We start from the raw sequence: 13591 nt of genomic DNA on the forward strand, positions 1-13591 counted from the left end.
TGTTAAGTGGAAACGTTTCTCAGTCTGGGCTGTGGAGAAGGGGGGTTGCCCATCTAGGGCCCCTGTTCCTATGGTCATGGACTATTTGTTTGGTTTTCCCCATGTCAGGGCCCCTGTTCCTCAGTGGGACCTTAATTTGGTGCTGACCAAGCTCATGGGGTCTCCCTTTGAGCCATTGGGTGCCTGCCCCCTTAAGTATCTGAGCTTTAAGGTGGCGTTTCTAGTAGCCATTACGTCAGCTCGGAGGGTATCGGAGCTCCGTGCCCTGACTGTGGAGCCTCCTTACTTAGTCTTTTCAAGAGAGAGGGTGAGGTTGCGCCCCCACCCAGCATTTCTCCCTAAAGTGGTGTTGGCCTTTCACATGTCACAGGACATATACCTCCCAGTTTTCTTTCCCAAACCACCCCACTCCCCTAAGGAGCAGGTGTTAAATTCCCTATACATGAAGAGAGCCTTAGCATTCTATATAGATAGGATGAAACCATTTCGCAAGTCCTCACAGCTTTTTATTGCATATGCTGAGCGCATGAAAGGGCTTCCTGTGTCAGCTCAGAGGCTGTCAGTGTGGCTATCTTCCTAAATTAGGGAGTGTTACGCTTTGGTGCGTAGGGAACCACTGCGAGTATCAGCACACTCCACTAGGGCGCATGCATCCTTGGTAGCCTTTGGGGTGCAAGTCTCGATTCTTGAGATTTGTAGAGCAACCACGTGGTCCTCTGTTCATACATTCACAGAGCACTATGCGCTCACCCTGCAGGCCTGGGAGGATGCTGCGCTGGGCACCGCTGTCCTGGATTCTGTTCTGTTAAAACAAACAAACAAACAAACAAAACAAAAAAACCACGAGCGTTGGTACACGCTAGCCTGAAGGTTGGCTTATTATGATCATGGCTCTTGTGTGGTGAATGTTGTTGACTTCAGGTGTTGTCATTTTTCAGTTGTGTTATTAAAAGTTCTAGTTCTGGTCACAGGTGTGTGTGTGTGTGTGTGTGTGTGTGTGTGTGTGTGTGTGTGTATGTGTGTGTCTCTCTCTCTCTTTCATGAGAGGCAGCTCCGTCCCTACCACCGGTGGGACAGCTTGGAAGTCACGTCATTCGAATGGACATGAGCATTCACTCGAAGAAGAAAGCAGGGTTACTTACCTGTAACTGTTGTTCTTCGAGATGTGTTGCTCATGTCCATTCGACTCCCTCCCTACCTCCCCTGCGTTGGAGTCTCCGGCAAGAAGGAACTGAGGAGGGGAATGGCCGGCAGGGATACTTATGCTCGGTTATAGCGGCGCCACTCCAGGGGGCGGCCTGCTGGGTACCATTGGGAAAAAATGCTCCGGGAAGCTGTGCACGTGGCACGCGCACACCTCATTCGAATGGACATGAGCAACACATCTCGAAGAACAACAGTTACAGGTAAGTAACCCTGTTTTTTGGCATCGTGTAGCTGCTGAAGATACAGACTTAATTCCAAACCTCTCTTCTTCAATGTTCTCTACTAATTTCTTCATCATTAATATGTGCAACAAATAGATCCTTACGCTTATAAAAGGGGCAGAGAGATTTCCCGCATGTCTGGGTAAAGCTTGTATGAGTAGATAAGCGTTCCAAAGTGATCTGAAGGCCAACACACTGGCTTTGTCAGAGGAAAGGTTGTCACTGAACATGATGCCACCATGTTCTCCCCTGTCACATCAAGATTTTTAGAGTGCCACAGACTGTCTTGACTTGAGTATCACAGAAAAGTTTCCAAACTACCTGGGTCAGAAACAGCATCTTCCACTGCCCTAGTTCAATGCTTCCCAACGTTTTTGAGCATATGGACTCCTTTTCAAACTATTAAAACAATCCATTACTTGATAATCATTTGAAATGTATAATAGTTCATGTTATCTAAACAGAGATAGTAATATTGGGAGATAATACAGCGTGTCAACATTGAAATGTAACAACTTTGAGGTGCCATATATTTGTATTGAATAAAATGTTATTGGATCCACTGATCCATTTTTGCTAGCAGCCCAACTAAACCCTTCTCACCACGCTAATAGCTTTTGAATAGTTAGAGCAGGGTGACGAATTCAAAAAAGAGAAAAAAAATTCTAGAAAGTGACTAACCCGTTTATAAGCTGACTCCAGCATATCAACGCAGCTTGCCAGCTTCAGACTAGGCTGAGGGACATCTGTCTTTTCTCCCCCGCCTGTCTTTCCTGAACAGTTTATATCCTTCCACAACAGAGCTCCAATAATGTGAATCATCCCACCAAGTCTCCATTATTCCAATAAAATACAATCACTCTTCATGCCATTGGTTTTCTATATAGATGTGGCAAAAACCAGGCTTACATAACTAAGTCCCAAAATTATGCTGAAAACACTCTTGGTTATTGCTTGATACTGTAAGTCAGGGATTTTCAAACTCTGGGTCAAAGCTTGTAAGGACAAGCTACTCCCTGGCTGCGAGATGCTTTGTTTACTTGTGCCTCTGCAGGTATGGATGATCACAGCTCTAGTTGGCTGCGGATTGCCATTCCTGGCCAATGGGAGTTTCGGGAAGCAGTGTGGACCAGGACACTGTGGAGGACCTAGCACAATGGGGGCATATTGACTGGGACGTTTGCATGCTATTGTAATATTAATACATGTTTATAAGAATACCTGTGCAATTTGTCCATTCCAGCTAAATTCTTTGAATACAAGGGAATTCTGTATGTTGAAGAGGTCTTTTGTATTTACTTAATATTGAAGAGAAAGCTATGGAATTTAAGCAAACAGTCTGTAGGGCACAGGATGGCTTCTCTTATTTGACTCTGTTTAGTTGAATATTCTTGTTGCTTCACCGTAGGCCTGATCTACACTTGAGAGTTGTACAGGATACCACCGACTTCCGGACGCCTGAGTTACGACCCCCCACACTTACAACCATTTTGCAAGTGTGAAAAGGGCTGAAAGCCCCCAATTTACATCCTCAGCCCACATTTACGACAGCTCATGGCGCCTATCGTAAATGAGGGTTCGAGTGATGACACCCCGACCTGTAATGCTTCTCTGGGGAACCAATTGTGTCGCAAGTTGGGGGCTACCTGTACTGGTGTAACTAGTTAGGAATGAGATTTTTTTTTTTTTTACCGTTATAATGTTAATGCAGATGTCGTTGGGCTAGCATAAAACTACCTTGTACTGTTAGTTTATTTTCCTTCCCATACAGGAAGAGCTGTATAGGTTTGTGATGTTAGATAGTGTGTAATTGCATAATCACGGAATTGCATGAAATTTTAGCAGTTACACGATTATTTGATAGTCCCTGGGAGCGGGGCTGGCAGCCAGTGTGCTCCTAGCCCCACTCTCGGGGAGCCCCTTGCCATTCAATGTTGCTGCCTCTATATCAGAGGTAACAGCACGGGGTGGTAGGTGTGAGCTGGTCTGCGAGGGATGCAGCAGCGCAGGGCAGCAGCAGCCCTTGTCCCTGAGGGGTCTGAGATCCCAATGGACAGAGGCTGCTCCATGGGATGCCGGAGCAGCCTATGTCTGGGGGGAGCTCAGAATCCCTGCAGACAAGGGCTGCTGCTGCGGAGATGCCTGCCCTCCTCTCTCGCATTGGTGCTTCTGATAGAGGCAGCAGCATGGGAGGAGGGAAGGTGCAAATGAAGCCGGGATTTAAATACCTTGCGCTTCATTTGCATAATGGCAGCCTCTGCTTTTTTCGAAACGGGAGAATAGGATCTTTCGAAACGGGGCATTTCTGTCAAAAATGCCCCGTCTAAACTGCTGGGTGTTTTGGAAAAGCCCCATTTCGGAAAAAAAGCGGCGGCTGCCATTATGCAAAAGAAGCGCGGGATATTTAAATCCCAGCTTCATTTGCACTTTGGATGTGTCTAATTTACATCTCTCTGCTGAAAGAGGGGTGTAGTTTAGACACAGCCGATGAGCCCTTAGTGACTTGGTTTTGTCCTATGCAGATGATAATGAAATCTGTATGTTAAGCTTGTTTTTGTTAAAATTAGAAACAGAGGTTATTAAGTTAATTATTTTAGTTTTTTTAAAGAAATTAATAATGAGCATAACTTTTAAGGCTTTGTTTTATTTGTTTGAAACCAGAATATCCATCAGTTGGTCCTGAGCTGCACTTCTGTCATGTCTTTTCGAACATCAGCTTTTTAATGTCAGTCTGCATGTGTGGTGTTGAGATTTTCATTCTCTTAAAATTGTATCTGGGCTGCTCTGTTCTTATTGGCATTGCAAATTCCTGGCTCCTTGGAGAAAAAGGAAACATACTTTTCTGAGTTACTTCCTTCCTAGTGTGCTGCAATTAGGCACTTGAAGATTACTGTGAATAAGAAAGTATCTTGGATTGTGAATAAGAAAGTAATTTGTTTATTTCCTGATGTTACAGATCTGATGACTGGAAGTATTCCCTATGGTCAAGCAACGTTTTCAGCCATTCTTGGTTTTTTTCATTAAATGAATTTAAATTTTGAGGTAAGATTTCTCTTTTACTTCCTTGAAAATGTGGATGGCTAATGGTTGTGTAACTTCAGTGGGAGCACGGTGATTTAAAACATGCTCTAATACTTCTAAAAAAATCTTTTCAATGTATCTTGTGTCTATAGACTTTAATCAGCATAGAACTTTCTTTAGAAACATGATTGAACTTCTTAAAGTTCTGGATATGTTTATAAAAGAGAAATCAAGCTGCAGAGTAAGTGCAGTGCATGAGCGCTGAGGGCTTCAAATAATCATTAAGTAGGCATTCATTAGTCAAGACTGCAAGTTACTCCCTATTTTTAACCGCCTCCAAGAAGCACATAGTGGTATTAGCATCGAGCAAATGGGCTCGCTAAGCTGTGAGTTGAAGCATGCGATCTTTACTTGGCATGGGAATAAATAAGCCCAAGCGGAGTCCATATTAGCAGACTTTGGAAGAAAAGAGAGAAAAAGAATAGGGAAAATAATTAGCAGACAAATTTCCTAACATGGAAAAGATGGTTTGAATGCAGAGATTTTTTTAGGCCTTTTGTGCGCTAGTGACTGTTTCTCTTAATCCTGCTTAGAACAATCTTTTTTTTTTTTTTAATGGCAGCCATATGTGTAAGATGACATGTTACTACCCTGAAAGGAAACACATGATTGCAGCTGCACCTGTCACTTCATCTCACTTGTTAACTCTCTGAAGTGGCCAGGGAGTTTGGGAGTTGAAATAAGCTTGATTTTTGCTGGGAGGGGACAAGGGTATGTGGACATCCTGCTTTGAATCCCACAGTTTGTGCTAATCGTGTGTGCCTGGTGTTCTCTGTGTTTGGGAATAAGCTGAGAATTTTAGTCATTAAATAAAGAAAGAGCCACCACAGGCTCTTACCATGTTCTTCCTTGGCACCCGTGAATTTTTTGCTTCCTCACATGTAGACGATACTTACATTTTTATTGGGGATGGGGAACCTATGGGCCTGAGCCTTGTGAGCTGGATCAAGGCAAGTCATGGGCCAGATGTGGTATGTGGGCTCTGCCTGGCAACAGGAAAAGAACAGCTCTGCATGCTGCCTTCCTTCCCTTTCTCTCCTCTCCCCACCTGTGGGAAGGCAGTACAGGGAAGCTGTGTCCCTGTGCTCACTTGCAGGCTCTATCTCTGTCACTCCCACTAACCGAGAGACACTGTTGATGGGAGTGGTGTGGGCTGGTGCCTGCAGGTGCAGAGTGGCGCAAAGTCACTTGTGCCTCCCCCGCCCTCAGGACCTGTGCTAGGTAGGTGTCCCAAACTCATGCCCTTTCCCTCCCACCCAGACTGCACCCCCATCACCAGCAGACTCCTGCACCCTACCTTCCGCCCAGACCCTGCACCTCACCCACAGCCCTCTCCCCAGCAGCCCCCTCCTTCCCCACACAGAGTAGGGCTGGAGACCAAGGGGAATGAGTATCTCTTTTTTCTCCTCCTCACTTAGGCTATGTCTGCACTTCATTCCTCCTTCGAGAGAGGAATGCAAATGCAGCTGAGTGAAATTGCAATTGAAGCCCGGATTTGAATTTCCCCTGCTTCATTTGCATAATAGCGTCCGGGTGCTTTTTCGAAATACTCTGTTTCGAAAGAAAAAACGCAGTCTAGATTGGTCATTTCAGGAAAAAAAAAACCCTTCTTTCGAAACAACCCTTAAACCTCATTTTTTAAGAAGTTAGGGTTATTTCGAAAGAAGAGGTTTTTTTTTAAATAACCCTGTCTAGACTGTGTTTTTTCTTTCAAAATAGGGTATTTCGAAAAAGCGCCGGACACGATTATGCAAATGAAGCACAGGAAATTCAAATCTGTGCTTCATTTGCAATTTTGCTCAGATGCATTTGCATTTCTCTTTCGAAGGAGGAATGCAGTGTAGACGTACCCTTAGGCTATGTCTACTTAGCAGCATTATTTTAGAATGTCAGTTATTCCAGAATTACATAGTGCGCGTCTACACAGCAAGCCCGTTATTTCGATGACTTACTCCAACTCCTGTAACCCTCATTGTATGAGGAGTAAGGGAAGTCGGGGGAAGGCTGCTCTATTTTGAAATAGCGGCTGTGTAGACAGCGCCAAAATAAGCTATTTCGACGTAAGCTATGCAATTAGGCTAGCTCAAGTTTATTTTGAGTTTAGTCCTGCTATGCAGATTTGCCCTTGGGCCAGGTCAATGAGGGTTTTTATCTGTCTGTTTTTGTTTCTCACTTGCGTGTAGTCTGTGACTGATTTTTCTAGGAATAAGTGGCCCCCGACCTAAAAAGATTCTCTACTCCTGTTGCAGATTGTAAGCTCAAGGTAGGGCCCTGGGCTGCTTGTTTCGTGAAGTTTCTGATACAGCTGTTCCCTGAGTTGCGAACGGTTGAGTTACGACCGTTTGCACTTACAACCAAAGCTCCCATGGAGCGGTTGTAAAGGCAGTCCCCGAGTTACGAACACAACCTGCGCTTACGAACAGCACGGTCACGTGTAACTCAATGGGGTCCGAGTTACGAACGGATCGAGTTACAGCCAAGTGTTTGGTCCGTAACTCATTCGTATCTTGGAGAGAGGCTGTACTTGTGTATAAAACACTCTTTTCAGTAATTACACTATTTTTATTCGCTTTCAATGACAAATGTTGGTCATCACTTACAAATGTGTACCTGGTAGAGGAGTGTCCATGACTATGGATTCTGTGAGTTTAATGGTATATCACAATGTTAAATGGCTGCAGAGGCATGTTGGGACTGAAGTCTTCAATTGATAAAAATACTTGTATATGCTCATGCTACTTGCTACCCGAATAGTGCCAATATATTACTTTTCCTGGTCAGCCTGGAAAGTTTTGCAGTGCTGGATAGACACTGTGCTTGTGATGCCACCCTACTCCAGAAAGGAAGAGGATAAATGCGCACAAGTGTTGAAAAAGACTCCAAAACAGCAGTAGCACTACAGTTGACTTGATTAACCCAGTAGCTATAATAACACAGTAATGGGGCACTTTCAGAAGGCCCTTAATTGAGCATACATTGTCATGCTTGGAGCCATAGCCTAGATATGTTAACAATTTTTGTTTTCTCCTGCTACCTATCACTGTAGTATCTGAGTACCTTCTATGCAAAAATATAGCAGTAGCCAAGTCTCTGGTGGATGAGAAACTTCTCCCATGGATAAAAGGCATTTTAAAAAATATTGCAGTAACTTTATTCAGTGTTGATTGTTTTTTGATTGGTTGGTTGGGTTTGGAGTGGAAAAGGAGAGAGAGAAGTCCATCTGGAAAAGGAAGGCATTGCAGTGTTTCCTGAAGATTTTCAGTCCTCGGATTCCTTTGACCACACGTATCCACTAATTTTCCTAGTTTTCATGTATATCATTCTGGGCTTTTTCCAGCAGAGTGCAACTGTGTCTGTGGTGCATAGATGGCAATTTGGTCTTGAATGCAGCTGGGATTTGACTTATTAATTGCCTGGAAGATTGGGCCAGAACTTTAACCTGCCACTGGAAGTTTGTGTTGGAGCCACTGGAGGGACTTGACCATGGGCCTGATGGGACAGCCTGATGTCTCCATTACATCTTATACTAGTTGCAGCCTGGGCATTGTCTACTCATTATATTAACTCAGACTGAAGAGGTGCCAAACTTCAGGATCATTGTAGCCGGATCCTTACCTGAGAGGAAGGGACAATATTTCCTAGCAAGCTAGAGGGAAATGAGGGCACTTTTAGATACTGATGATAACCTGGTTATCCAAGCTTAGTTGACAGCCTGACAGAACTTTGAGGCTTGGTACCAGGTGATTGCTAACAGGGAGTTTTGAGAGGGAGTTCTCCAGGTGAAGGAGAAGCAGATACAGGACTCTTGAGGGAAGTGTGTTTTGTTGTTGGGGCTTTCTTACTGTGTGCTGAGCTTGTGTTTGTTTGGTGTGTGGTGGTGGTGGTTTTTATTTATTTATTTATTTATTTATTTATTTATTTATTTTCCCTGTTTGAGTGAGGCTTTAGAGAGGGAGTTCTCCAGGTAGAGGAGAAGCAGATACAGGAGTCTTGAGGGAAGTGTGTGTTGTGTTTGGGGCTTTCTTGCTGTGAGCTGAGCTTGTGTTTGTGAGTGAGGGTTGGTGTGTGTTCTTTTTTGTTTTTTGTTTATTTATTTATTTATTTTTCCCTGTGTTTGAGAGTGAGGCTTTTTTTTTTCCCCCACCTCCCCTCTGCCCTCCCCCTGCCCTTGATGGAGTTTGTGCTGTGATTGGCTGTGATTGGCAGGTGGAAACTGTTGGCTTCTAATTAGTTTGAATTCTAGAAGCCTCTGCTGATTGGCTGAGCCTTGGTAGGGGGAGGGGCTTTATAAGGCAGTGGGCAAGCGACCAAGGAGTTTGTGCTGTGATTGGCAAGTGGAAACTGTTGGCTTCTAATTAGTTTGAATTCTAGAAGCCTCTGCTGATTGGCTGAGCCTTGCTAGGGGGAGGGGCTTTATAAGGCAGTGGGCAAGCAACCAAGCGAACAGGTGATTGCTAACAGGGAGTTTTGAGAGGGAGTTCGGAAGGGGAGAGGGAAGGGCGGGAGGTTCTCTTGCCTTTCTTTTTAAATCCCTTTTCCAGGACAGCAGCGATGGTTGGTGATGGGTCTGCTGTTGTTACCTGCACAGCGTGTGCCATGCTTGTCTTCCTCCCGGAAGAAAGAACGGATTTCATCTGCACCAAGTGCAAGCTGGTTGACATTTTGGAAGAAAAAATTAGAGGACTGGAGGCCCAAGTGTCGACCCTACGCTTGATCAGAGAGGATGAAGACTTCCTCGATAGAAGGCAGCATTTAATCCTTCAAGCACGGAAGGCAGAAGAGCCAGAGAGGGCAGTACGTGACCAAGAAGAGAACTGGCAGCATGTAACTTCTAGAAGGGGAAAAAGGCCAGCACAGGAATCCCCCAATGCTATAGAGGTAAGCAATCGCTTTCAAGCTCTCTCCACAGGCTCTGCAGTGCTGAAAGCCCTGGAAGGGACCTCACAAGGAAGAAACCAGAAGGGAACACCATCTACTGGAAGGCATGGGATGTGTAGTCCTACGGATGGGGGTTCCGCGGCCACCACGCCCAAAAGGAAACGATGGGTGGTGGTGGTCGGGGACTCCCTTCTAAATAGGGACTGAGCCATCCCTCTGCCGTCCGGACCTGGAATCTCGAGAGGTGTGCTGCTTACCGGGAGCTCGCATTCAGGATGTGACTGAGAGGCTTACCAAGCTGATCAAACCTTTGGATCGCTACCCCTTCCTGCTTCTCCACGTGGGAACTAATGATACGGCCAAGAATGATCTTGAGCGTGTTACTGCAGATTATGTAGTGCTGGGAAGAAGGATCCAAGAATTTGTAGCGCAAGTGGTATTCTCCTCCATCCTCCCTGTTGAAGGGAAAGGACTGGGCAGGGATCATCGAATTGAGGACGTAAATGCGTGGTTGCGCAGATGGTGTTGCAGAGGGCTTTGGTTTCGACCATGGGACTCTGTTCCGGGCGCAAGGATTGTTAGGAAGAGATGGGATCCACCTAACGAAGAGAGGAAGGAGCATCTTCGCGGGCAGGCTTGCAAACCTAGTGAGGAGGGCTTTAAACTAGGTTCGTCAGGGGATGGTGACCAAAACCCTGAGGGGAGTGGGAAAGTCGGATACCGGGAAGAAATGCAGAGAGGAAGGGGCAAGAAAGGAGGACCCATGTTTCGAATGGAAAAGATAGGATGATCAACTGGTTACCTGAAGTGTTTGTACACTAATGCGAGAATCCTGGGCAACAAACAGGAAGAACTGGAGGCCCTGGCCCAGACCAAGAAATATGATTTAATTGGGATAACAGAGACTTGGTGGGATGACTCGCATGACTGCAGTGCTGTCATGGAAGGGTATAGACTGTTCAGGAACAACAGGCAGGGGAGAAAAGGAGGAGGAGTTGCACTATATGTAAGAGAGCACTACGATTGCTCTGAACTCCAGTATAAAGAGGGAGAAAAACCTGTTGAGAGTCTATGGGTTAAGTTTAAAGGAGCAAACAACAGCCTTGATGTTGTAGTTGGTGTTTGCTACAGGCCACCGAATCAGGTGGATGAGGCTTTCTTTGGACAACTGAGCAAAGCTTCCAGATCGCAGGCCCTGGTTCTCGTGGGGGACTTTAATCACCCTGACATCTGCTAGGAAACCTATACGGCAGTACACAGGCAATCCAGGAAGTTTTTGGAGAATGTTGGGGATAACTTCTTGACACAGGTGCTGAAGGATCCGACCAGGGGCCGTGCGCAGCTTGACCTTCTGCTCACAAACAGGGAGGAACTAATAGGGGAAGTGGAGGTGGGTGACAACCTGGGAAGCAGTGATCATGAGATGGTAGATTTCAGGATCCGGACCAAAGGAAGAAAAGAGAGTAGTAAAATACACACCTTGGACTTCAAAAAAGCAGATTTTGACTCCCTCCGAGATCTGATGGGCAGAATCTCCTGGGATGTTAACATGAAGGGGAAAGGAGTCCAGGACAGCTGGCAGTATTTTAAAGAAGCCTTATTGAAGGCACAGAAAGAAACCATCCCGACGCGTAGCAAGAGAGGCAAACATAGTAGGAGAACGGATTGGCTTACAGGGGAAATCCTTGGTGAACTTAAGCACAAAAAGGAAGCTTACAAATAGTGGAAACTTGGACAAATGACCAGGGAGGAGTTTAAAGGTATAGCTCGAGAATTCCGGGGGGTTATCAGGAAGGCGAAAGCGCAAATGGAATTGCGACTGGCTAAGGATGTGAAGGATAACAAGAAAGGTTTCTACAGGCATGTTAACAAGAAGAAGGTGATCAGAGAGGGTGTGCGGCCCCTAATGGATGAAGGAGGTAACCTAGTGACAGATGATGTGGGGAAAGCTGAAGTACTCAATGCTTTCTTTGCCTCTGTATTCACGGACAAGGTCGGCTCCTGGACTAATGCACTAAGTGACGCAAGATGGGATGAAGATGGACAGCCCGTGGTGGGTAAAGAACAGGTTAGGAACTATTTAGAAAAGCTAAACGTACATAAATCCATGGGTCTGGACTTAGTGCATCCGAGGGTGCTGAGGGAGTTGGCAAATGTCATTGTGGAGCCTTTGGCTATTACCTTTGAAAAGTCGTGGAGATCGGGAGAAATCCCGGATGACTGGAAAAAGGCCAATGTAGTGCCCATCTTCAAAAAAGGGAAGAAGGATGATCCAGGGAACTCTAGGCCGGTCAGTCTTACCTCGGTTCCTGGAAAAATCATGGAAGGGATCCTTAAGGAATCCATATTAAGGCACTTGGATGAGAGGAAAGTGATTAGGAATAGTCAGCATGGATTCACAAAGGGCAAGTCGTGCCTGACCAATCTGATTAGCTTTTATGATGAGGTAACTGGCTCAGTGGACATGGGAAAGTCAGTGGATGTTATATACCTTGACTTTAGCAAGGCTTTTGATACGGTCTCCCACAATATTCTTGCCAGCAAGTTAAGGGATTGTGGATTGGATAAATGGACGGTAAGATGGATAGAAAGCTGGCTAGAAGGCCGGGCCCAGCGGGTAGTGATCAACGGCTCGATGTCAGGATGGCGGTCGGTTTCTAGCGGAGTGCCCCAAGGTTCGGTTCTAGAACCGGTTTTGTTCAATATCTTTATTAATGATCTGGATGAGGGGATGGATTGCACCCTCAGCAAGTTTGCGGATCACACTAAGCTGGGGGGAGAGGTAGATACGCTTAAGGGCAGAGATAGGGTACAGAATGACTTAGACAAATTGAAGGATTGGGCCACAAGAAATCTGATGAGGTTCAACAAGGACAAATGTAGAGTCCTGCACTTGGGACGGAAGAATCCCAAGCATTCTTATAGGCTGGGGACCAACTGCCTAAGTAGCAGTTCTGTAGAAAAGGACCTTGGGGTTACAGTGGATGAGAAGCTAGACATGAGTCAACAGTGTGCCCTTGAAACCAAGAAGGCTAATGGCATATTAGGATGCATTAAGAGGAGCATTGCCAGCAGATCCAGAGATGTCATTATTCCCCTTTATTCGGCTTTGGTGAGGCCGCATCTGGAGTATTGTGTCCAGTTCTGGACCCCCCACTACAAAAAGGATGTGGACGCATTGGAGAGGGTCCAGCGGAGGGCAACCAAAATGATTAGGGGGCTGGAGCATATGACTGATGAGGAGAGGCTGAGGGACTTGGGTCTGTTTAGTCTGCAGAAGCGAAGAGCGAGGGGGGATTTGATAGCAGCCTTCAACTTCCTGAAGGGAGATTCCAAAGAGGATGGAGAAGAGGCTGTTCTCAGTAGTGACAGATGGCAGAACAAGGAGCAATGGTCTCAAGTTGGGGTGGGAGAGGTCCAGGTTGGATATTAGGAAAAACTATTTCACTAGGAGGGTGGTGAAGCACTGGAATGGGTTACCTAGGGAAGTAGTGGAGTCTCCATCCCTAGAGGTGTTTAAGTCTCGGCTTGACAAAGCCCTGGCTGGGTTGATTTAGTTGGAATTGGTCCTGCCTAGAGCAGGGGGCTGGACTTGATGACCTTCTGAGGTCTCTTCCAGCTCTATGATTCTATGAATTTCATGGGGATCTGTATACCTTCCATTCATGTCCTCTCTCTGACTGGCCTTAGTTAGGTCTTGCTTGAGTGCAGCTTGGTCAATCTGCTCTTCACCAAAGGACTGATTTGTCTTAGCTGTTCTGATGTTTCAGTGATGGTGAAAGTAGCATCAGTTGAGAATGAGATCCACAATTGAGTGTCACCGGCGTACTGTTGCAGCTAAGCAGCACATTCTCTCCTACTGGTCTCATGTGGGTATTGAAGAAGGGACAGTATAGATCCCTACCAAACCCCACCTTGGAAAAGGAGTTGTCAAGCTACTTGGTTGCATGATCTGTAACTAGATCTCCCCAACACACTAGTAAGTGTGAACTACCAAAGCACTGTAACAGTCTTTCCATGGAGTCACAGTCAGTCATCTTGGGCATCCAGTCTTCTCTTGCCACCCCAGCAAGCTGGACTTCATGCTAGATGGTTGCATTACACCACAAATTCCAATAACTACCAGTCCCAAAGGACTACCAGTCTCTTACCCCAGGTAAATTGTAGAGATGTTAGCCATTGAGTAATAGAATAGTCAACTAACT

The 13591-nt window shown here is 45.7% G+C and overlaps 1 protein-coding gene across 7 annotated transcripts in view; it reads left to right on the plus strand.

Moving 5' to 3' along the window:
- Positions 1 to 13591, plus strand: part of TLN2 (talin 2) — a 372445-nt gene that overhangs the window by 136863 nt on the left and 221991 nt on the right. For 5 of the 7 annotated variants that reach the window (XM_006127334.5, XM_025186799.3, XM_075897671.2 and 2 more), the window contains one exon: positions 4384 to 4469. The exons of the other annotated variants lie outside the window; for them this stretch is intronic. The gene's annotated coding sequence lies outside the window, so the exon portion shown is untranslated. The remainder of the gene's footprint in view (positions 1 to 4383; positions 4470 to 13591) is intronic. 7 annotated transcript variants of the gene reach the window in all.

Source organism: Pelodiscus sinensis, chromosome 14 (genome assembly GCF_052426305.1).
Source record: "Pelodiscus sinensis isolate ZL-2025 chromosome 14, ASM5242630v1, whole genome shotgun sequence".
In the NCBI taxonomy this organism is placed as follows: domain Eukaryota; kingdom Metazoa; phylum Chordata; order Testudines; family Trionychidae; genus Pelodiscus; species Pelodiscus sinensis.